Source organism: Chiloscyllium plagiosum, unplaced genomic scaffold (assembly GCF_037043375.1).
Source record: "Chiloscyllium plagiosum isolate Xiang-an unplaced genomic scaffold, Cpla_swu_hap1 HiC_scaffold_48, whole genome shotgun sequence".
NCBI classification, from domain to species: Eukaryota; Metazoa; Chordata; class Chondrichthyes; order Orectolobiformes; family Hemiscylliidae; genus Chiloscyllium; species Chiloscyllium plagiosum.
The window spans coordinates 14,046,887-14,070,889 of NW_028270186.1; the positions used below are offsets into that span (position 1 = coordinate 14,046,887).

General features: G+C 40.9%; 1 protein-coding gene and 1 long non-coding RNA gene across 11 annotated transcripts in view; one reads left to right on the forward strand and one right to left on the reverse strand.

The window, feature by feature from the left end:
* The window catches only part of LOC122543146 (methylcytosine dioxygenase tet3), a 371,083-nt gene that overhangs the window by 204,473 nt on the left and 142,607 nt on the right, over window positions 1–24,003 (reverse strand). The gene's annotated exons all lie outside the window — the stretch shown is intronic.
* LOC122543149 (uncharacterized) overlaps window positions 1–24,003 on the forward strand; it is a 43,423-nt gene that overhangs the window by 10,863 nt on the left and 8,557 nt on the right. The window contains exons 3-4 of one of the 5 annotated variants that reach the window (XR_015754898.1): window positions 50–1,153; window positions 11,757–12,637. The exons of 1 other annotated variant lie outside the window; for it this stretch is intronic. This is a non-coding gene — a long non-coding RNA (uncharacterized LOC122543149). Of the gene's footprint in view, window positions 1–49; window positions 2,727–11,756; window positions 12,638–19,740; window positions 19,814–24,003 lie in introns of those variants that run through there. 3 more of the 5 variants (XR_015754897.1, XR_015754896.1, XR_015754895.1) reach the window with 3 other exon arrangements.

The following is a 24,003-nucleotide window of genomic DNA, read 5'->3' on the forward strand; positions in this document are numbered from 1 at the left end:
TAACTTCTATCACTATTGCACAACTAATAACCTCTCTCTTCTTATGCAGTCACTGAAGGCACCCACAAGGCCTCAATCACAAAGATTCTGGATTAGTGGTGCTGGAAGAGCACAGCAGTTCAGGCAGCATCAGAGGAGCAGTAAATTCCTGCGTGAACTGCTGTGCTCTTCCAGCACCACTAATTCAGAATCTGGTTTCCAGCATCTGCAGTCATTGTTTTTACTCAATCACAAAGAGACCAGTTCTTCTTCAACCTCTGACGCAGAAACCAGTGATCCCTAAGGTAGTGTAACAGCAAGATTTTCTCCTGCACTCTCCACCAACTCAGAGACTTTCAACTCATAGGTTCACTTCCTGGATTAAATGGAAGAGCACATTCCAGTGTATGTATGATTGACATATCTCCACAGCTGCTTCGAAGACGAAATGTTCTGGGTCACTGGCACACAAAGAACTGCCAGAGCCTGGGCATCTACTCATTCCCAGGCAGAAGATGACCCAACGGTGTCAGCCATTAATGACTTTGTTCGAATCCACAGATAGTCCCAGGAGTAGCAAGTAGGCTTGTCAGAGACACTAGGCAGACTGGAATGAAGATTGGAGGCATCCACTAACTTTATCAGTATTGTGCTGGTTATGGCGTGTGTCTGTCTGTCTCCATATGATCATCGAGATCCAGGTCCAGCTAAATGCTCAGGGGCTGTTGAAAATGCACGCAGACCTGCATACCATTATTCTAGCCATCAGTGCTCAGCAAGGCAAGTTTGGGATGAAGGACCTTGCCCTCACTCTAGGTTTCCCTTTCTGTCAAACAGATATAGTGGTGCTAACAGGCACCCAGAGCATGAATCGCACAAACATACAGAGGCCCCCTCAGAAGGTCTCCTCCCAAGGTCACCCAGGGGTGCCTGACCCGTCCACCTCCACCCTGCCTATGACCCCAAATCTGTGGAAGTTGCAACCAAGAAGGGTGAGCCTACATGTGAGCAGAACACTGTTAGTATGTTTGGACCTCCAACCACATACGGCCCAAATCTTCTGGCCAACAGACTTCAGCACAGAGCATGCTCATTCGACCACATGTGCAGACACTGAAATCGAGACAAAGTGTGACAGCATGAAAATAAGACACTCTGAAGGTGACACTTCATTGTAAGTACAGTCAAACATCTTGAAATACAGCTGTTCTTCAAATAATTACATATCTAATCTACTAATTTAAATATCGGAATGGGTTAACATGTCAGAGTTAAGCAGCCTCTTCATAAATCCCAAGATGAATAGAAGTTATAGCACAACACTGCTCAACTTTGTCAATTACTTTGGATGGCAACAGATTTCAGACATCCTTCAAACGTTACGTTCATGAGTGCAACCAAGACGCAGCATTTTAGTGAGGAGATCGCGGAGACCAATATTAATGTGAAAACCCTGACACAGGTCTTTGCCTCCACTCATATGTTCCACATGATCATATTCATGAATGCACACTTCTCTGGGGGCCAGAAATTCATTCCATCTACACGTCTTACAAAGGAGCAGGTAGTGTTTTAAGGCTATGTGATAGCCAATTAACATCCGAAAGGTTCCTTTGTGTTTAGTCACTGTGAAGAACCTTACTTACCTTAAGTGGCAATGACTTACAAGAGACTCACACTACACTTCATGCACAATTTGTTATCAGACACATAAGAGATGGTCCAGCATCTTTAAAATCAAAGCAGATAATTAAATATTGAAGCTTGTAAATAAAATGAATAGTTTGATTTAAATTGGAATAAAATAATTAATGATGATTCATATTGATTATGTATTCAACAATTAAACACAATTTCAATATATAACCTGTGACTTATTATGGATACAACCTGTTAAACAAAATAGGATAGTTTTGTTACAAAGCATATGAATTTACCATTATATCTTCGATCTGCAGAGTGGTACATGCTGCTATTTTTGATAATTCACTGGAAGAATGCTTCTGTTATCAAATTCACTCAACACAAAAAGGAAGACTTGTATTAAGTAATAGTTATTGTTTCAAATACCCACAGATACAGAATGTCAAGACTTGCAACGTAACTTCACTATTACATTAAGCTATTATATTTTCTGTTGCAAGATTTTTTGCAATGATAGAGAAATCCAATCTCCAACTGACGTAGCAGGAGAATATAATTTTAAAGTATCCACTAATGTTAACACTTTATAATGTTTCTTGAACTAAGCATTACATTAATTTATCTTGTGACTGTAAGAGTTGTTTTCATCTCATGCTGCAGCCTATTTTTAAAATAAATTACAACTATGCCGATGTTCTTCTCTTTTGTGCACCGTACTCCTTCCATCATCAAATATTTTCAGTCAGGTTCAGAAACCCTAACTGATACAAATCACCAATTTATAATAAAAGTATCCAAACATGGCACAACAGCAATGGACATTGGAAATTTTGTTTCTCTAATTCATGGCATGCAAAATTCCTGGACACCAATTAAATTAATCAAATGAACCATCCTGCTGCTGTTGCTATGATTCATGGGAAAAAAGCCACTGGCAGAAAATTGTCTGATTCTATGGCAAATAATGTCATTCCATTTCGTGGCTGGAGTGAAATGGGAGTACAATATTTGAGGGTAGAGGTAAACTTGTGAAGGACCGCTGAAGCAGCAGCTATCACCAGATGTTTGTGCAAAGATGTTGTGTTTAGTGTGGGCTCTTTGTTGTGTCATCTAACCTCCCAGACGTATTTTATCCTTCTTGATTACAAGCAGCAAATCATGTAGTTGGGAAATTTTGCAATACAGCTCCAAGTCATCATTATTGTTCATCACTAGTTGTCTCTTGATTCGAGGATGGCATTTACTCAGAGTCATGAGTTCCTGCCATGAGTCTTAATGTGATACAACAGGGTGATTCTTACCCACAGATCTTTGGGTAAATGGGGCAGGATCTCCATGGATTAATGGAATCCAGAGTGCAGAATTTGCTTCCCATCTCCCCTTTTCTGCTGTCATTTTGTTCACTGTTTAGACTCAAAGCATGATTCATTTTGATGGAAACGTTGACACCATTTGGAATAACTGGTTGCAGGCATCTTCCAATCATCAATGTCTGTGCTGCTGCTTCAAGGAGTGATTCAAGAAATCTCTGAAGTGTTTTCTTTGTCCTTCCCTGGAAAGGTGGCCGTTTGAGGTTAAAGAAAAATTGGCAGGGAGGTGCTTATCAGCTATCAGGACAGTGTTCAGTCCATCCATGTTGATTTTGTGGAGGCTTTGTCTGAATGCTGTGGATTTGGCATCAAGAACAACACTATTTGTTCAACATTCTTCTCACTGAATCTGGAGGATGGGCTTGAGGCATGGCTGATAGAATGTTTGATTCAGGACTGTGGTGATGAAAAATGCTCTCTATATGAAGACTTGTTGATTCCATATGTTGAGTAGCAAATTGCTATTGCAGTTAGTTTCTGTATCTCACTTGACAAGCTCCTTTACAAAATTTGCTTCAGTATACATTTAGAGTGAGAGGGCTTAACACTGGGTGTGACTTCTATTCAGAATTTTGAAAATAGAGCTTGTCACAGCAATGTTCTCATTTAAATGCAGTAGATTTGAAAAAGAAAATTAGTGCAAATCCTCGAACAGCTTCCTGCATTGCTGACAGGAATCATGGATTGAAAATGTGCTGCACATTCATAATAGAACAATCTTTTTGTCCCAGCTTATAAGAGTAACATTATACATTGGTATTTCTTTTACAATTCTCCAAATCAAAATCAAACAAGCTTATTTTCAGTTCAGTCAGCCACAGCCAAGTGAGGAGAAACTCATCCTAGTCAATTTAGTCTGACCCACAATTATTTTCCAGCAAACAACTTCTTTTAATCTTATGAACGAAGTTTGATTTCTCTGTCTTCAATTTACATGACCAAATTCATCTTTACTTTCCCCTTTGTTGCCTTGGTTTTCAGAGCCTGATATTCTCCCCATTTGGTTTAAATTATCATGCTGAACCCTGTGCAGCACTTTTTATTTAATGTTGTCTGTTTGATTTTATTGCACAACTTCAGAATTTTAGCTTACATCATTCACTGTTTTAGCAAGAATCAGTTATAAAAAATATTTAATAGCAGAGTACTTGGAAAAGGGTGACAGGATTAGACAGAGACAACATGGATGTATGAAAGAAAAATCATGTTTGACAAATCTATTGGAATTTTTCAAGGACGTAACTGGTTGGGATGATAAGGAGGAATCAGTAAATGTGAAAAACCAAAGAACTACAGGCACTGGAAGTCAGAAAGAACTACAGAAAGTGCTGGAAAAACTCAACAGTTCTGTTAGCATCTGTGCAGAGAAAGCAGAGTTAATGCTTTGGGTCTAGTGACCCTTCTTCAGAACTTCAAAAGAAAGTCATTGGATCAGAAATAATAATTCTGTCGTGTTGCAACCAGTGAATGTAGTTTGCCTGAAGGCTTTCGATAAGGTCCTGCATGAGAGATGAGGATGTAAAATTAAAATGCATGAGATTGGGGGCTAATGTACTGACAGAGATAGAGAACTGATTTGCGCACAGAGAGAAAAAAATTAGTAGGGATGCACTTTCTCCAACTGGCAGACAGTGATGATTGGGGTACTGGAGCATTTAGTGCTGAGATCCCAGCTGTTCAAAATATATATTAATGATTTAGATGAGAGAACTAAATGTAATGTCGCCAGGTTTACAGATGATGCAAAGCTGGATGGGAGGATGAGATGCTTCAGGTGAGATTTGGATAAGTTGAGTTTTTTTTAAAGGGACTGGCAAATGCATGGCAGATAAATTATAATGTGATGTTATTCACTTTTGTAGCAAAAGCAGGAAAGCAGGTTATTATCTGAGTGCCGATTGTTTGGGAAAGGAGAGTCACAAGAAGACTGGTGTCTTTGTACACTCCTCGCTGAAAGTAAGCATACAGGTGCAGCAGGCAGTGAAGAAAGCAAATGGCATGTTGGCCTTCATACTGAAAGAATGTTGAGCTGAAGAACAGGGATGTCTTGCTGCTATTTTACAAGTGAGACCAAATGTAGAGTATTGCATTCAGTTTTAGTCTCCTCATCTTAGGGATGTCCTAGCTATTGGGGGAATGTGACGAAGATTGATAAGTGATTCCCGGGACAGCAGGACTGACTTATGAAGAGCCCCTCTTCCAATAGACAATGAGGATTGGTGTGCAGCACCCCATGAAAGTGAAAGCTGTTCCATGGATTTCAAACCTATTATCCAGTCACAGGAGAGCAACATTTGTCCTGCCACTCCTGTTAATTCCCAGCGCCTCTGTTAATGTTTTGTGACCAAGCAGTCTAGACTGCTGTTGCCAAAACCGCGAGGATGCAATTTGTCTTTTAAGTCCAGAGTTACCCGAGGTCATCCTTCAAGACCAACTGTTGTTAGTTGTTTGGTCATACGGAACTTGAGTAGTACTGAGAAAGGAAACATTCTCTTGAAGCTTTCTGTCTTGCACTCATCAGGGCAGTTCACAAGAAATACCATTATAAAGGGAACTCATCTTTTTATGTTGCACGAGGAGAAAGTGCTGATTGGTTTGCAGTGGAGCCTGACTGACAGAGACTTTGCCATTGAAAATGCATCAGCTAGATGAAGAGTGACAGTTACTACTGCCAAGAGTTGTTTAAGTTTTAAACTTGGCAGGTTGAATCTGATTGGTCTTGGTACTATCTGAAGAAATGAACCGGAGAATGGCTGCCACCTGTTTTGTGAGCTACAGTAAGCACAACATGAGTAGATGTTCTTTCTGTCTACTGTTATAATTTAAATGGGAAGAGTGTGCCAGTAATAATATCCCACTTTTCTAGGAATCATCACTAAAGAATAAATCCCAAGTAGACCACAAGATGGCCAGTTTTCATGACTGACTGCTTTTCAAGATGTAAGCAATTCGTAACAGATTTTATCATGAACTGAAAATATTCCTATTATTGTAACATATTTAATTTTAGCAGAGAAAAACAAAGGATTCCTAATCTATAACAGTGTAACTTAAAATATACCATTTAAAACTAGGTACTTGTCAGTACTAATCTTGACAGCCTTTGGACCATTCATGAGTCTACATTGTACAAAATGAAAAATAATCTTATCAGGGCAGCTAATACCCTGCACAATGGCTTTGTTGCACTGTATTTCAGGATCAGCTTGCACAGTTCACAAATTGCTTACAAGGTTGCAATAAGACTAATTTTGCACTACATGACATTGTCAGAATCCCAGTAAACATATCAATCAGTGAAGGGGAAACAGTAGTAGAGAAATATCTGACCAGTTTCTCAACAAGGACACCCTGGAAAGTGAGGTCATTTACTGCTCCATCTCAAGAGTGAATGTGAATGCAGAATGGAGCCCAGTAACATGTGTAAAGAAACAGTTGCATGTCACCATAGATAACAAATCTATCATCTGCACATTGCAAACATGAAAAGACAGAGGAGAGTCTCGAAATGCATAAAGGCGAATAAATCCCTGGAACCAGGTCAGGTAAACCTAAGAACTTTGTGAGAAGCTAGGGTAGTGATTTCTGGGTCCCTTGCTAAGATATTTGTAGCACCGAAAACCATGGCTGAGGCGCCAGAAGACTGGAGGTTGGCAAATGTGATGTCATTACTTCAGAAAGGCTGTAAGGAAATGCCAGGGAACTATAAACCGGTAAGCCTGACATCAGTAGTAGGCAAGTTGTTGGAGGGGATTCTGAGGGACAGGATTTACATGTATTAGGAAAGGCAGTGACTGATTAGGGATAGTCCACATGGCTTTGTGCGTGGGCAATCAGTAGCTTGATTGAGTTTTATAAAGCTGGAAATGTGTTGCTGGAAAAGCGCAGCAGGTCAGGCAGCATCCAGGGAACAGGAGAATCGACGTTTCGGGCATAAGCCCTTCTTCAGGATTCCTGAAGAAGGGCTTATGCCCGAAACGTCGATTCTCCTGTTCCCTGGATGCTGCCTGACCTGCTGCGCTTTTCCAGCAACACATTTCCAGCTCTGATCTCCAGCATCTGCAGACCTCACTTTCTCCCCTGAGTTTTATAAAGAAATGACAAAGGGGATTGATGAAGGCAGAACCGTGGACGCTGTCCATATGGACTTTAGCAAGGCATTGGACAAGGTTCTGCATGGTAGACCGGTTAACAAGGTAAGATCACATGAAATACTGGGAGAACTAGTGATTTGGATACAAAATTACCTAGAAGGTAGGAGTCAGAGAGTGGTAATAGAGGGTTGGCTTTTGAACTGGAGGCCGGTGATCAGCGGTGTGCCAAAGGGATGGGTGCTGGGTTCACTGCTTTTTGTCATTTCTAGAAATGATTTGGATGTGAATATAGGAAGAATAGTTTGTAAATTTGCAGATGATACCAAAATTGGTGGTGCAGTGGACAGCAAAGAAGGTTCCCTCAGAATACAACTGGACCTGATCAGTTGGGCCCGTGGGCCGAGGAGTGGCAGATGGAGTTTAATTTAGATAAATGTGAGATGCTGCAATTTGGAAAGGCATATCAGGGCAGGACTTAGACAATTATTGGAAAAGTCCTGGGGAGAGTTGCCAAACAAAGAGACCTTGGAGTGCAGATAGACAGGGCGCTAAAGAAGACGTTTGGTATGCGACCCTTGATTGGTCAGTGCACTGAGTACAGAAGTTGGGAAGTCATGCTGTGGCTGTACAAGTCATTGGTTCGGTCACTTTTTGAATACTGTGTTCAATTCTAGTCTCCCTGCTATTGTAACGATGTTGTGAAACTTGAAAGGGTTTGGAAAAGCTTTACAAGGATTTTGCCAGGTTTGGAGGGTTTGAGCCATAAGGAAAAGGCCGGGGCTATTTTCCCTGGAGCGTCAGGGGCTGAGGGGTAACCTCATAAGGGGCATAGATAGAGTGAATAGTCAAGGTCTTTTCCCCAGGGTGGAGAGTCCAAAACTAAATGGCATTGGTTAAAGGTGAGAGGGAAAAGATTTAAAAGGGACCTAAGGGGCAACTTTTCACACAGACCGATGGTGCGTATATGGAATGAATGGGAGAAAGTGGTGGAGGCTGGTCCAATTGCAAAATTTAAAAGGCATCCATATGGGTATATGAATAAGAAAGGTTGAGAGGGATATGGGCCAAATGTTGGCAAATATGATTAGATTAACTTAGGATATCTGGTCAGCATGGACGAGTTGGACTGAAGGGTCGTACTGTACATATCTATGACTCTATCTGATGTCATTCCATTGAAGACCCATTTCTCATGGATCACAGCAAAGATGTTTGTGACTGCTGGGCCTTGCAGCAATTCTATTGTAACACCAGCTATTTGGGCATACATGGCATTGCGAAAAGTGAATGCAGCTGCGTGACCTGGTAAGTTTATAAGTTCAATGAATATTGATTCACATAACATGAGGGGTGTAGGCCACCATGATATCGAGCTGCAATTCAGATATCTATAGCTTCCTTGAGTAGTTCACTGGTGAATAGGCTGGCAATGTCAATTTAGCGCAGGGATACTTCATTGTTATCTATGGGAAGGTCCTTTATGGATTTTGTAAAATGAAGGAATCCTTCACCACGCATGTGGAAAAACCTGCTGAAAACTTCTTTCAGCAATTCACTCAATCACTTGGCTAGCTCCTGTTGCACAGAACCAATCATAGATAAGATAGGACGTGAAAATACATCATTTTTGTGTACCTTGGAAAGTTCATACACACGCTGAGAGGTGAGGACCAATCCTATTGTAGATAAATCAACAGGCTGATTGCCCTTCTCACACGAGAGCAGCAATCATGTCTTAGCTTTTTTTAAGTCAGACTGTCCCATGACAATAAGCAGCAATCCAATGGATATGAATGTGGACATGTCATTAAGAATGGTGCACATTTCATTGAGTTCATTACATGAAGGATGACTATTCTTGTCACTTTGTCTTGTTTACTGTTATGTACATCCACATTGGCCTTGAGGCCTTTCAACACTGTCAGATATTTGTGTTGCACGCGAAAGTCAGACATGACATTTGAAGTCCTGTAATACTCCAGTGCAAGATCAATTAGGTCTGCATGCAACAATTCACCTTCGGCGTCACTGGTTTCAGGTGGGGTGACTGGAAATAGAGGACTTCAAACTCAGCTTTTACCTCTTCCTGTTTGATGTGAGAAGTCACACCAAAACTGAAAGAAACTCCTTAATTTCTGAGAGTGCATTGTCTGATAGTTTAAACAAAATGTCTCTTTCTTCAGCAATACTATTTGCTGTGTTCTTCCCAGAAGATCAGCAACGTTCTACTACACATGCTCAGTTACAGGGTTCTCACAGGATAAACAAAGACACATAGATGACATGTTCGAAGGGAGTGGATAAGAGTAATCATTCACTGTTGCATGTAACCTGATTTCAAGCCAAATACAGAATATTTATTTTGTGTTGCTTTTCAATTTTAAATTGGAGCTAAGCATGTTTTTTTTCTTAAAGCTCCTGCTCCTTTGCTGCTTGTACCTCATGGTGAGGGACTATCCCTCGATCATCTCCAGATTGTGCTGTAGACGACAAGAACTCTTGAAACCATTTTCGCAAATATATACATGGTTCCTTCAGAATGGTCCAAACAATTGAAACATTGCTTCAGCATATCCCTGTGTTCAGTTATGTCATATCTCATGTGGCAGCATAGCAGTTTTAATGAACAAGCTATGTATGTATTTGAGAATTGCACAGTAGTTATCAGAAATATTATCAACAGATAGCCTTTTTCACCCAGAAGCCATACTTCGCCATGGTGACTCCAATGTCGCTGGAACAGTAGACTGGTACAGACTAAAGGGATCATAACAATGCAGTCCTACTGCAGACCTGTACTCATTCCATCTGTTTCTTTTGGACAAGAGATTTAGATTTAGATTTTTTTGTCATGTGCACGCGAATACAGAAATACAGGAGTACAGGTGAAAAGTGAACAAAGTTGCCATTTTCCAGCGCCATCTTAGCACACAAAAGACAGGATTAAAAATAAAAGCAGAAATAGAAGAAACAGCCAAAGTAAACGGAAATGACTAGATCAGGCACCATCTTAGCATACAAAAGATAGGGTTAGAACATAAGAATATAAGAACGTGGAGCATGAGAAGGCCATCCGGCCCATCAAACCTGGTCTGCCACTCAATAAGATCATTGCATGGACTCAGCTCCACTTACCAGCACTCGCACTATATCCCTTACTTCCTTTAATTTTCAAAAAAAAAATCTGGTTAAGGATAAGATTGTCCACTTAATACAGAGATGACAAAGAATTCTCCCAGTGGATTGTGAATCTGCAGAATTCTAGATCGCAGACAGCTGACCAGCCTGAGTTGCTATGTATATTCAAGACTGAGACAGACAGATTTTTAATCAGTAAGGGAATCAAGAGCTATGGGGTAAAGGCAGGAGAGTAGATGAAGGATCATCAGATCAGCCTTGATTTCACTGAATGGCAGAGCAGACTTGATAGGCTGAAAGGTCTACTTCCGCTCCGATGTTATTTGGTCTTATGATAGACTTATGGAATTTATTTTCAGCTCACAAGATTTAGAGATTAGTGTGACCCAGAGTGTTGAGTTCCAATATGGTACTGTTGATGTCAATGTTACATTATACAGATTTATGTCATGATCCATGTGCTCTACATACTTCTGATGAACTATGTGCACACTACCACCATGAAGAGTATGGCATTTGTTGCAATTCTCCCAAAAATGTTGACATTGTTATGACATAGGGACAGCAAGCCATACCACATCAGCCTCACTCTCAGTGGATTCACAACATAGTGATCTTAAAACATTCAATGACCCTCAAAACTGCTCAATTTTCAAACAATAAGCCTTGGACCCGAGGTTTATAGTTTTGAAAAAATGAACAATTTAACAAACTTAACTTTGGCAGAACACAGATGAAAAATAAGGCAATCTAATTAATATCTATAGCCTAAGCCCAATTTTCTTTGAATACTGACCCACAGTCACACACCAACAGTCACAGTTAACAGATAAATTAGAAAAAATAATTTGATTGGCTAGTTCAATAATCATTTCAGTAAAATCCTTGGACAATGAGCAGTATGACAAGCATATAAGACTGTACCTTGCTTGAATTCCTAAGAGATGGTCAATGCCAATAGCTACCACAGACCTCCGGAGACCTTTACTTAGGTCTCATACATTGGTGTTTTTTTCTCAGAACTTTCAATGAGTCATTAACTGCAAAATAACTAGAGTGCAAAACCAAAAACCAGCCCAGTCCTGCAGCCCCCAAAGCAAAACTGTCTCCTGCCCAAAGCCCAGTCAAAGGCAGCTCACACTTTGTATTATTTTTCTCAATATTCTCGATGATTACTGGACAGCACTGGTCCCCCCTTACAGGAACAAATCAACATCCAAGCAGACACCAGTCCCTGACCAAAACAACACTTTGGTTCCAGTTCATCTGCAGTAATTTTAGGACAGACATTAACCTGCATTATCTTTCCAGGCCAATTCCCAAAACCAAAATTAGCTTTTTGCTCTCTCTTCTTTTATTTAAAAAAAAGCTATTGTTTGAAGTTTAATTCTAATCTGCAACGCACAGTTCCAAACCAAAAATTAGGGAAATAAAATAAAAATAGCAGTGGTCTCAACAATGCAGCACTCATTTTTAATGCCAGGCAATTGGTTGCAAATAGTCCTAATTTCTCACTCAATAATCTCCACAGGTCCAGATCTCACCTCCTTGACCTTCCCAAACTCTTCTGCTCAGCATTTTGCCAATGGAGGGAGTCTCTGATTCAGTTGAAGTGGTGGAAGGTTTTTTGGGAGCATCTCAATGGAGTGAAAAATGAATTGGCGAAGGTGAAACTGAGGAAGTCACAACTTTGCTTGCAAGTACAGAGAAAACTTTTGTTTCACTTGACCCCAGTGAGCAAAGGCAGATTTACCATGTCACACATTTTCAGTCTTCAGATTTGAAGTAGGCTAGCAGGAAAACCTCCCGTAATTTGCCTGGTGAGGCCAAATATAAATTGCAGCAGGGCCTTAATTACATAAGCACTAACTGCCGACTTGGAACCAGGCAGGTCGGGTCAAAACGAAACCCTAACATTGCAGCCAGATGAGAACTCAAGAGAAGTTTTTGTTCATTTTCAATTTTGGGGAAAGGTAGTTTCAATGCAGCAACTGAAACTGTTAAATTAAAAAAAAACTTTGCATCATTTCAATATTCCACAGTATAATATTGGCATGTTTTTTGTGTTCATTTTCTTGTTCAATTGTTTTAACGTTTTAGCTACAGAATGTTGTACTGAGCCATTTTCTGCCTAATTGTAGCTGCTTCTTAAAAGAGGATGTTCAAGAATGAATGAAAAAATGTACATCAATTAACAAAGTTACAGAAATTTAATATAATAAAATAAATATTTCATTTAATGTATTTTCCAGATAACCATAAAAAAAGAGTAGTTTTAATTCAAATTATTTTCAACTAATGTACAATGACTGCCTAAGTCAGACAAATGGAATAAAATTATCAACTAGAGGTTGTAATGAAAGTGAGTAATGTTACTGTTCATACATCCTGAAATAAATATTTTTTAATCAGTATTTGTCTTTATTGCTTGTTCAGTGAATGACTTTGTAAGAACTTCATTAGAATCTAAATGTGCATACAGGTTGTGAAATATTTATTAAATCAAGGCCATTTTTGAACAGTCGGCAATGTTATAAAGGTTATTGCACTAAATAATTAATAATTATGAAAATACATTTTGTGATATTATTTCTCAGTATTCAAGATATAGATTGATATTGGAATAATGTTACTGCAAAGGTGAAAAACTTAAAGCTTAAAGTTACTGACCTCCATTATAAGCATCCTGAGAAAAAAGATAAAATGAAAATTTCACATATTATGGTACTTACCCAGTGAAATGAGGCAAAAAGATGAAAAGAATGTTTTGCCTGAAAAGTTCTCAAATACATGAACTTCTCAAAGCAGTAAATCAACAAGAAACTAACTTATATTCATTGCATTTTGAATAATCCAGTCAATGTTTGTGGAGATCCAGACAGCAATGATGTTTTGAGAGAAATGAATTGGCACCCATAATGACAGTAAACAATTAAAAATGAAGTACTGGTGTAGCTATGATGCATAAAGTGCCAGAATGTTTAACTCCTTTATATTTTATCCTGCAGCAAATATGATCTTCCAACAGTGACCTTTGTCATTTGTTCCTCTGAAACCTGTTATCACGAGTGTATGAATCACAATTTCAGATTTCTCATTGCTGTTCTTTTTACCGTAATTGTGATGTTCTCCTGGGTATTAACAGTAAAAATGTTGCCATGTGCTCCGTCGTAAGTTGTGACTCATTTCAAGCGCCCCCGAGCTCATAACACTCAGCAAAATGAAGAGGTGGCCTCTCTTCCCCTTTAGAGTTCATGATTTCAAACATGTATGCAGGCACAAAATATTATTGAGATTATAATAAGTATTAGAACATGGATTTAACTGAGATTTTATTTAAAGCTGAATTGTCTTCATTAAGGCCAGCATATTCCTTTCCACAAAGTCATGGATGTCACTGTACACAAAGGGGATTTCCCACCTTAAGGTTGTGCCCAAATGCAACGTCTTTACGTAGTCTGCATGCAGTTGTAATCATCACTCACTATCTAATTTGGGTCACTTACTGTTAGCAGTTGAAATGTTCCAAACCTCAACTTGTGTACAATAATATTTCGTAAAAATTGCATTTTAATGATGCATTGTTCATAGTATTTTACAAGACAATAAAATTTGGAGCTAAGAGATGTTCTTAACCATGAGAATAAAGCATGGCACATACTGCTGAACTATATTATTTCCTAAAAGCAAATCTTAGTATTGTTCATGATCTATAAATGAAGGGCATACATAAATGTCAGTGCATTAATTTTGTGAAACAAAAAGCACTTGCCTGATGATTGCAACTCCAACAACAGTCATGTAGCTCACTGCCATCCAACAGAGTTTAGCTCATTTGATTGGCATCACCCATCAGCCACATTAAACATTCACTCCCTTTACAACTCACATTCTAGCAGCAGTGTATGCCATATACAATTTGCAGCGCAGGAACATCTATCCTTCTGTTGACAGAATTTCTCAATTGCAAAACCTCTACTGCCCTTTTACTCACGAGAAATCTATTTCTTTGTTAAACATCTTCACTGCCTTAGCCATCACAACCTTCTAAAGTAGAGAATTACATTTGTTAAAGCCTCCTGCCTCCAAACAAAAACTCCAGCTCCATGGGACAGCACATTTATGCAGTGATTCAAATAGATGACCGACACTAATTTTCAGGCAAAAATGTGAAGACTGAATACATTTATAGTGTATAAAACACTGTCAGCATCCAGAGAACCAGAGTTGAAGGGCAGGAGGAGTTCACCTCTACAAATATCAGCACCTGCAAATTTCCCTCCATCCTGACTTAGATTTATCATCTCTTCACTTTAGTTGGATCAAAATCTGGATGTGAGCATAAGAGGAATAGTTAATAAGTTTACAGGTGACACCAAAATTGGAGGTGGAGTGAACAGTGAAGAAGGTTACCTCAGATTACAACAGGATCTTGATCAAATGGGCCAATGAGCTGAGGAGTGGCAGATAGAGTTTAATTTAGATAAATGCGAGATGCCGCATTTTGGGAAAGCAAATCTTAGCAGGACTTATACATTTAATGGTAAGGTCCTAGGGGGTATTGCTGAAACAAAGGGACCTTGGAGTGCAGGTTTATAGCTCCTTGGAAGTAGAGTTGCAGGCAGATAGGATAGTGAAGAAGGCGTTTGGTATGCTTTTCTTTATTGGTCAGAGTATTGAGTACAGGAGTTGGGAGGTCATACTGCAGCTGTACAGTGCATTAGTTCGGCCACTTTTGGAATATTGCATTCAATTCTGGTCTCCTTCCTATCGGAAGAATATTGTGAAACTTGAAAGGGTTCAGAAAAGATTTACAAAGATGTTGCCAGGGTTGGAGGATTTGAGCTATAGGGAAAGGTTGAATAAACTGGGGCTGTTTTCCCTGGAGTGTCAGAGGCTGAGGGGTGACCTTATAAAGGTTTATAAAATCATGGGGGGAAGGGGGGGGCATAGATAGGATCAATAGACAAAGTCTTTTCCCTGGGGTAGTGGAGTCCAGAATCAGAGGGCATAGGTTTAGAGTGAGAGGGAAAAAATATCCAAGAGGCAATGTTTTCACACAGAGGGTGGTAAGTGTACGAAATGAGCTGCCAGAGGAAGTGGTGGAATCTGGTACAAATGCAACATTTAAAAGGCATCTGGATGGGTATATGAATAGGAAGGGTTTGGAGAGATATGGGCCTGGTGCTGGCAAGTGGGACCAGATTAGTTTGGGATATCTGGTCGGCATGGACGGGGTGGACCAAAGGTTCTGTTTCCATGCTGTACATCTTTATGACTCCATAAAAGCCTTGAAATCCCTTCCTAATAGCATTGTGGATGTATATACATGATAAGAAATGCAGTGATTTAAGAAGGCAGTGGACTGCCATTTTCTCAAGGACACTTAGGAATGGACATCAAATTCTGGCCTTGCTACTAATACATAATCATATGAAAGACTTCAACACTTCTCAGCCAATAAAATATATTGATATTGGTGGTTGGAATGGGATGTGTGACTCAAAAGAATTACAATACTTCATCATTTTAGTAGCTTTAATATTCACAGGACCATTATAAAATGAATTAGGACACGAAGCGACATGAAGAGTTATTGGTCAAAGCAGTAACTTTGAGAAGTTTCCAAAAGGAGAAAAAATGTAGAGAGGTGGAGAGATAGAGGAAATGTATTTGGGATCTTAGAACAAGCAGATGTGCTAAGGTAAACCAGTACATAGATTTTATGTATCTATTTTCCATCTCCAAAAAAGAAATGTTTCTGATTCAGTAAAACTTAGCTCAGTCAGGAAGGAGAGATTCAGAGAAAGACACAGCCTGAGTGAATATATAGTTTGGGAAATTTGGAGGCAATTAGGTGCAGGGGGGAAGAGGTGCAGTTCGGTTGTTCTTCTGTTGGCACTGAGATTGTAAGTATTTTTTAACAGGATAAATTGAAGCCAAATAGAGCCCAGTAAAAAAGAGTGACATGACAGGCAAACCATAAGTTCATTGGTTGGAAATAGCTATTGATTTGACTATATATTTTTGGTTACTTGCAGATTGAAGAAACCAACGGGGAAATATTTACAGGCTATAAACTAAAAGACTAGTGTGACTTTTTTTAAAAATTGAGTTAAGAACTCATTAATTAAACAGATTGGTGGACCAGGCGATGTGTTGTAACTGCATGATGTGGGAACTGCTGGGCCCCATTGTGGTTCATTGTGACCACATTTGTATCAACTGTTGGTTGCTTGACGAACTGCAGTTCAGTGTTGATTAACTACCTCAAATCCAATCAGTAGTCTGGGACAGGAGAGCGTGACGACCAGTGAAGCAAGTAAAGGGATATGGGAGGTAATGCAGAAGGAGTCTCAGCCCATGTGCTTGTCATAGAGTCAGAACACCGCATGTGACCTTTCAGTCCAACTTGTCTGCGCTGACCAGACGTCCCAATCTGACCTAATCCCATTTGCTAGCATTTGGCCAATTTCCCTGTAAACCCTTCCTTTTCATATATCCATCCAAATGCCTTTTAAAAGTGGTCATTGTACCCACTTTCACCACTTCCTCTGGCAGCTCAGTCCATACCTGCACCATTCTTTGCATGAAAAAAATGCCCCTGATGTCCCTTTATAATCTTTCCCCTCTCCCCTTAAACCTATGCCCTTTAGTTTTGCACTTTCCCCCCTTCTAGGAAACAGACCTTGGCTAGTCATCCTATCCATGCCCCTCATGATTGTATAAGCCTCTATAAGGTCACCCCTCAGCCTCCAGCAGTATGATGTTGTGACTTTATGATGTGTGTTTCATCCTGGTTTCTTTTAGAGACAGATTGAGGCATGAGTGTGACAGTCTATGAGAAGGTAACTAACTTGTGGGGCTTTGGGGACTTTTAAAAAAAGTTGTAACAATAGAAGCAGCCTGAGTGGGTGTGGTCAAGCGCTCACAGATCCAGAATGTTTAGTTAGCTTCCAGCAGTTGCTGTTGGGGTCTTGAAGGAGTGGAAGTTATTCTCCCACTCTTGATTTCAGCAAAAAGCTGGAGGTTCTCTTCCTAGGCTGCCAGACTGCATGTGAGATAAATCAGTATTCTGAATTTGCCTTTTGCCAAGTGATGTTTATGGTAAGTTACTATGTTGGAACAGTTAATTAGTAACAGCTACGAGATGTACTATACTGTTACATTTTCCAATGGAGTTAAGTTATTCCAAGTACTTCTTTCTTTTGGTGTATTTTGACTGTAGTATTTGAATAAATTGTGTTTTGCTTCATGTCAAGTAGTTGAACCAACCAAATTGAATCTGGAACACAGCACCTGACATTTACCTTTAAAATAACAGAAGTTATGATCGAGACTACCTTGATGGTATTAGTAATAACATTAGCAAATTTGCTGATGATACTAAGCTGGGTAGCAGGGTGAAATGTGATGAGGATGTTAGGAGATTACAGGGTGACGTGGACAAGTTAGGTGAGTGGTCAGATGCATGGCAGATGCAGCTTAATGTGGATAAATGTATGGTTATCCACTTTGGTGGCAAGAACAGGAAGGCAAACTACTACGTAAATGGAATCAATTTCGGTAAAGGGGCAGTAGAGAGAGATCTGGGTGTTCTTGTACACCAGTCGATGAAGGTAAGCATGCAGGCATAGCAGGTAGTGAAGAAGGCTAATAACATGCTGGCCTTCATAACAAGAGGGATTGTGTACAGAAGCAAAGAGGTTCTTCTGCAGCTGTACAGGGCCCTTGTGAAACCACACCTGGAGGACTACGTGCAGTTCTGGTCTCCAAATTTGAGGAAAGACATTCTGGCTATTGAGGGAGTGCAGTGGAGGTTCACGAGGTAAATTCCTGGAATGGCGGGATTACCTTACATTGAAAGACTGGAGCGTCTGGGCTTGTATACCCTTGAGTTTAGAAGACTGAGAGGGGATATGATTGAGACATATAAGATTATTAAAGGATTGGACACTCTGGAGGCAGGAAACATGTTTCCGCTGATGGGTGAGTGCCGAACCAGAGGACACAGACCATTTAGGACAGAGATGAGGAGAAACTTCTTCACCCAGAGAGTGGTGGCTGTGTGGAATGCTCTGCCCCAGAGGGCAGTGGAGGCCCAGTCTCTGGATTCAGTAAAGAAAGAATTGGATAGAGCTCTCAAGGATTGTGGAATCAAGGGTTATGGCGATAAGGCAGGAACAGGATACTGATTAAGGATGATCAGCCATGATCATATTGAATGGTGGTACAGGCTCGAAGGGCAGAATGGCCTACTCCTGCACCTATTGTCTATTGTCTACCTTCTTAATATATCTTGCGGAACATCTGGTCTGTTCCATAACACTGACGCTCCAGGGAAAAAGGCCTCAGCCTATTCAACCTCGTCCTACAACTCAAACTCTCCAGTGCCAGCGACATTCTTGTAAATCCTTTCTGAACTCTCAAGTTTATCAATCTCCAATATTGAAGGGCAACTAGAATGGCATGTGGTATTCTAAAAGTAGCCTCACCAAAGTCCTGTACAGCTGCAACATGACATCCTAATTCCAACGATTAATGTATTGACCAAAGAAGACAAGCGTGCCAAATGCCTTCTTCACCACCCTGACTCCCTGCAATTCAACTTTCAAGGAACTGTACACCTGAATCTTGAGGTTTCTTTGTTTGGCAACACTCCCCAGGGTCCTGCCATTAATTGTATAAGTCCCGCCCTGGTTTGCCTCACCAAAATGCAATACCTCTCATTTATCTAAATTAAACTCCAACTAGCACTTCTCAGCCGATTGGCCCATCTGAGCAAAGTCCTTTTGTATTCTAAGATAATCTTCTTCACTGTCCACTAAACTACCTAGTTTGGTGTCATCTGCAAAGTTACTAACCATATCTCTTATATTCACATTCAAAGCATTTATGTAAATGACGAAAAGCAGTGCTCCAGGCACCTATCTTTGTGGCATATTTCTGGTCACAGGCTTCCAGTCCAAAAAGCTATCCTCTTTTAACCAAAAAATACAAGCAGAAAACTCATGTCCAGCCTCCCCCTCCCCACTATTGCAACACCGCCCCTGTCAGACACTCCTAAGTCAAGAACATTATCAGGTACAGAGTAAAGTTCAATCCACTCTTTTAAAGCAACCCCTCTATCACCATCCTCTGTCTTCTTCCTAAAAGCCAATTTTATGTCCAATTGGCTAGCTCCCCCAGATCCCGTGGGATGTAACCTGCCTAAGTAGTATGCCATGCGGGACCTTGTTGCATGCTTTGCTGAAGTCCATACTGACAATGTCTACCACTCTGCCTTCATTAATCTTCTTTGTCACCTCTTCAAAAAACTCAATCACATTAGTGAGACATGATTTCCTCTGCACAAAGCCATATTGATTGTCCCTCATCAGACCCTGCCTTTCCAAATGCATGTAAATTCAGTACCTCAGAATCCCCTCCAACAACTTACCCAACACTAATGTAAGGCTTACTGTCTGTAGTTCCCTGGCTTTTCCTTACAGATTTTCTCATCTTACATCTAACAGGTTTGAGATGTGGACCAATGTGGAAGAGAGTGAGGTCCGTAGAGAAGATGCAAAAACTGACCATTGCACGTTGGTACGTGTGTGTGTGTGGAATGAACTGCCAAAGTAAATGATGGATGCAGGTACAGTTACAATGCTTAAAAGACATTTGGATAAGTACATGAATAGGATAGCTTTGGGCCTTATATGGGCCTAACACAGGCAGGTGGGTCTAGTTTAGTTTGGGAAAATAGTCGGCATGGACTGTTTGGCCCGACAGGTTTGTTTCCATGCTGGATGACTCAACAACTCTTAATCATTTGGCAAAACAGGGCTACACACACAATTCTGAAGGAAATAGTGTTGAACATTGTAGAGGCATTGCTGGTGATTTTTCAGGAGTCTCTGGAATCCATAAGGGTCCCAGAGGACTGAAAAACGACTCATATTTAAGAATTGAGAGAGGCAGAAGACAGGAGACTATAGGCCAATAAGGCTGACCTTGGTCATGGGTAAGACTTTCGAGTCCATTATTAAGGATGAGATTGTGCAGTATTTGGAAATGCATGCTAACATAGGGCTGAGTCAGCATGACTTTGTCAAGGTGAGGTCATGCCTGATGAATCTGTTAGAATTCTTTGGTAACATAATGAGCTAGTTAGACAAGGAACAGCCCATGGACATGATCCATTTGGATTTCCAGAAGGTCTTTGACAAGGTGATGCACAGGAGGCTGCTAAATTCCATAAAAGCCCCTTGATGATAGGTGCAATGTACTGGCATTGATAGAGGGTTGGCTGACTGGCAGAAGAGGTCTTGGTCAGATTGGTAGCCAGTGACGAGTGGAGTTCCACATGGGTCAGTGTTGGGACCACAACTATTTGCATTATACATAAACGATCTGGATGAAGGAACTGAGGGCATTGTTGATAAATTTGCAGGTGACACAAAGACAGGTGGAGGGATACATGGTGCTGAGGAAGTGGGGAGACTGCAAAAGGACGTGGGCGGGCTAGGACAGTGGGCAAAGAAGTGGCAGATGAAATACAAAGTGGGGACGTGTGAAGTTATGCACTTTCATAGGAAGAATAGATAAGTGGACTATTTTCAAAATGGGTGGCACTGGAAAAGTACAGCAGGTCAGGCAGCATCCGAGGAGCTGGTGTTATGGACCAGGCCAGACACCCTCAAAACACTTCAAGGAAGTAGACCAGATCCTAACTTTGCTAGTTGTTTTAAGTAGATGGGAAAGATGCAGCATGTCAAACCACTTAGTTTTAAACAAAACAGAATTTATTTACAAGACTACCGAATGAAACACAAACAAAAGAGAACAGAATGCTGAATAACTTAATCTATCTGAAAACCTAACAGATCATCCCAACTTAATGATGCTGTTCCAAATACTTGCAAAAATTCCCATAAACAACCCTTGGCACAAAAGGTAAAATCAAACACAGGATCATACAGGAGACATATCACAGAGAGAGGAGGATCAGCATTGACCTGTTTCTTTGGGGTCCTGCAGCTTTTACAACTGCTTAACTGCTTTCAGTGAATAGCCAGAGTGCCAAAAATCAAATCAAACCAGAGAAAAGCTGAGCTGGAAGAACTGGTGTGTGTTATAAACTTGAAAGCCTTTTTCCCTGAGGCAGTATCTGTTAGCTACAATCAAATTGGTCCTAAAACCCTTCAACTTAGACTTTTTGGAGTCTGTGTCTTTTACGACCTTTCTGAAAAAAAAAAACCAAGGACAACATACCCTTGTTAAAGGAGCAGCATCATCGCACAGGAGAGTTGATATTTCGGGCATAAACCCTTCATCAGGAATGTGGAGGGGGAAAGAGGATTAGAGATAAATAGCGGGTGGAGATGGAGGTGGGGCGGGGGGTAAGGTAGGTGATAAGGTGGATGCAGGTGGTTAGGTCAGTGGGGAGGGTGGAGCGGATAGGTGGGAAGGAAGATCAACATGTAGGACAGGTCAACAGGGTGGTGCCGAGTTGGAGGTTGGATCTGGGATGAAGTTGGGGGAGGGAAACTGATGCTGATGCCGTGTGTTTGAAGGGTCACAAGGTGGAAGCTGACACGTTGTTCTTCCGGTTGGCGAGTGGATTTGATTTGGTGGTGGAGGCGGCCCAGGACTTGCATATCCTTGGGGGCATTTAAATCGTCGGTCACAGAGCAGTGGGGTTATTTAGTGTGTGTGCATCCCAGAGATGTTCCCTGAAACGCTCTGCGGTTTGGCATCCTGTCTCCCCGATGTACAGGAGACCACATCGAGAGCAACGGATGCCCTAGGTGAGGTGGGTGGATGTGCAGGACAATCTCTGCCGGATGCGAAAAGATCCATTGGGGCCCTGGATGAAGGTGAGGGGGGAGGTGTGGGCAACCTATTTTTACGCAACCTGTGCTGTGTGTGGGGGGGTGGGATGATAGGGGGCCCAAATTGACAACTATCCTGCTCCTCAGATGCTGCCTGACCTGCTGTGCTTTTCCAGCACCGTCCTTTTTGACTCTGACTCTCCAGAATCTGCAGTCCTCACTTTCTCCTATTTTCCAAACAGGAAAAGGTTTCAGAAATCTGAAGTGCGATGGGACATTGGGAGTGCTAGTTCAGGTTTCTATTAAGGTTAACAATTAGGTACTTTTAGTAGTTAGGAAGGCAAATGCAATGTTAGCATTCATTTGAAGAGACACAAAATGTAAGAGCAGAAATGTACTGCTGAGGTTGTATAAGGCTCCAGTCAGACTGCACTTGGAATATTGTGAGCTATTTCAGGCCCCATATCTAAGGAAGGATGTGCTGGCTTTACAGGGGGGATGGGGGGAGGGGTGGGGAGGCGTCGCCATAGGAGGTTCACAAGAATGATGCTGGGGATGAAGGACTTGTCACATGAGAAGCGGTTGAGGACTCTAGGTCCATACTCAATGAGTTTCAAAGGACGAATCACCGAATTATAGAACAGAATCCCTTCAGTGAGGAAGCAGGTAATTCAGCTCATCGAGTTCACACTAACGCTCCTAAGAGCATCCCACCCAGACTCAACCCCTACCCTATCTCTGTATTCCCCCTGGCGAATCCACCTCGCCTGCAAATTATGGGCAATTTAGCATAGTCAAACCACCTAACCTGCACATCTTTGTACTGTAGGAGGAAGCCACAGCACCTGGAGGAAACCCACACAGGCACAAGGAGACTGAATCGAACCTGGGTCCCTGGCGCTGTGAGGCAGCAGTGCTAACCAGTGAGCCACTGTGCCGCAATGAGGGGTGATCTGTTTGAAATTTACAGAATAGATGTCTGGATACAGTGGACATGGAGATGTTTCCACTGATAGAAGACACGAGTACCCAGGTTGCACAGTCTCAGAGTGAAAGGATGACCCTTTAAAATTGAGATGAAAAGGAATTCTTTCAGATAAGTGGTGGTTGATCTTTGGACCTCATTGCCGCAGAGGGCTGTGGAGGCCCAGTGATTGAGAGCATTTAAGACAAAGTGAGATAAATCCTTGATTGGGAATGGATCAAGGGTTCTAGGGAGAAGGCAGGAAAATAGGGTTGAGAGACATGTTAGCCATGATCAAAAGGCAGAACAGATACTTCGTTATTTTCTATAACTCCTTCAGAATCTGCAAATTTGTAATCCATACCAAGCATGGCTGAAGAGGTCACCCATTCAGTCTGGTTCCCATTCTGTCAACTTGTTGTTTTTCAATCCTTATCAATAATCTTCCCAGGGTTTCTCTATTCTTTAAGCTCCTATCTCTTATGTCTCATGAATTGAGACTGGTTTCCGACAACCTCTTATATTTTAAGGCTAGCCAAATTCTTTGGTGAACTTGGCTTTAAATAAAGCTTTTCTGCCGAGATGTAATTCAATTCAAATGCTGCAAACAAGTTGAACTAACGATAGCTGCTTCCTGAGCTGAGAGCTGATCATTTCTTTGTGATGAGACCTTCGGATACTACCAAGAACTAATTGATGTGGAATATATCATACAATTATCTGCAACAAATTCTTAACATGAACAATCCATACAAATGTAGAAGACAATTCACAATTGGGCTGATCTGCCAACATTTGATGAACCATTCTATTTGTTACTGCATTAATTCCTTATACAACTACTATTGCTAAAAGTTCATATTCTTGCACGTACCTCTAAATTAATCATTAACAAATTCTTCACCATGAACTATGAGAAATGCTATCAAACATTTAAACTTGAACCCTGTCCAATGTCCCATTACCTTGTCTGCAATTATTTTGTCTCTAGTATGTAT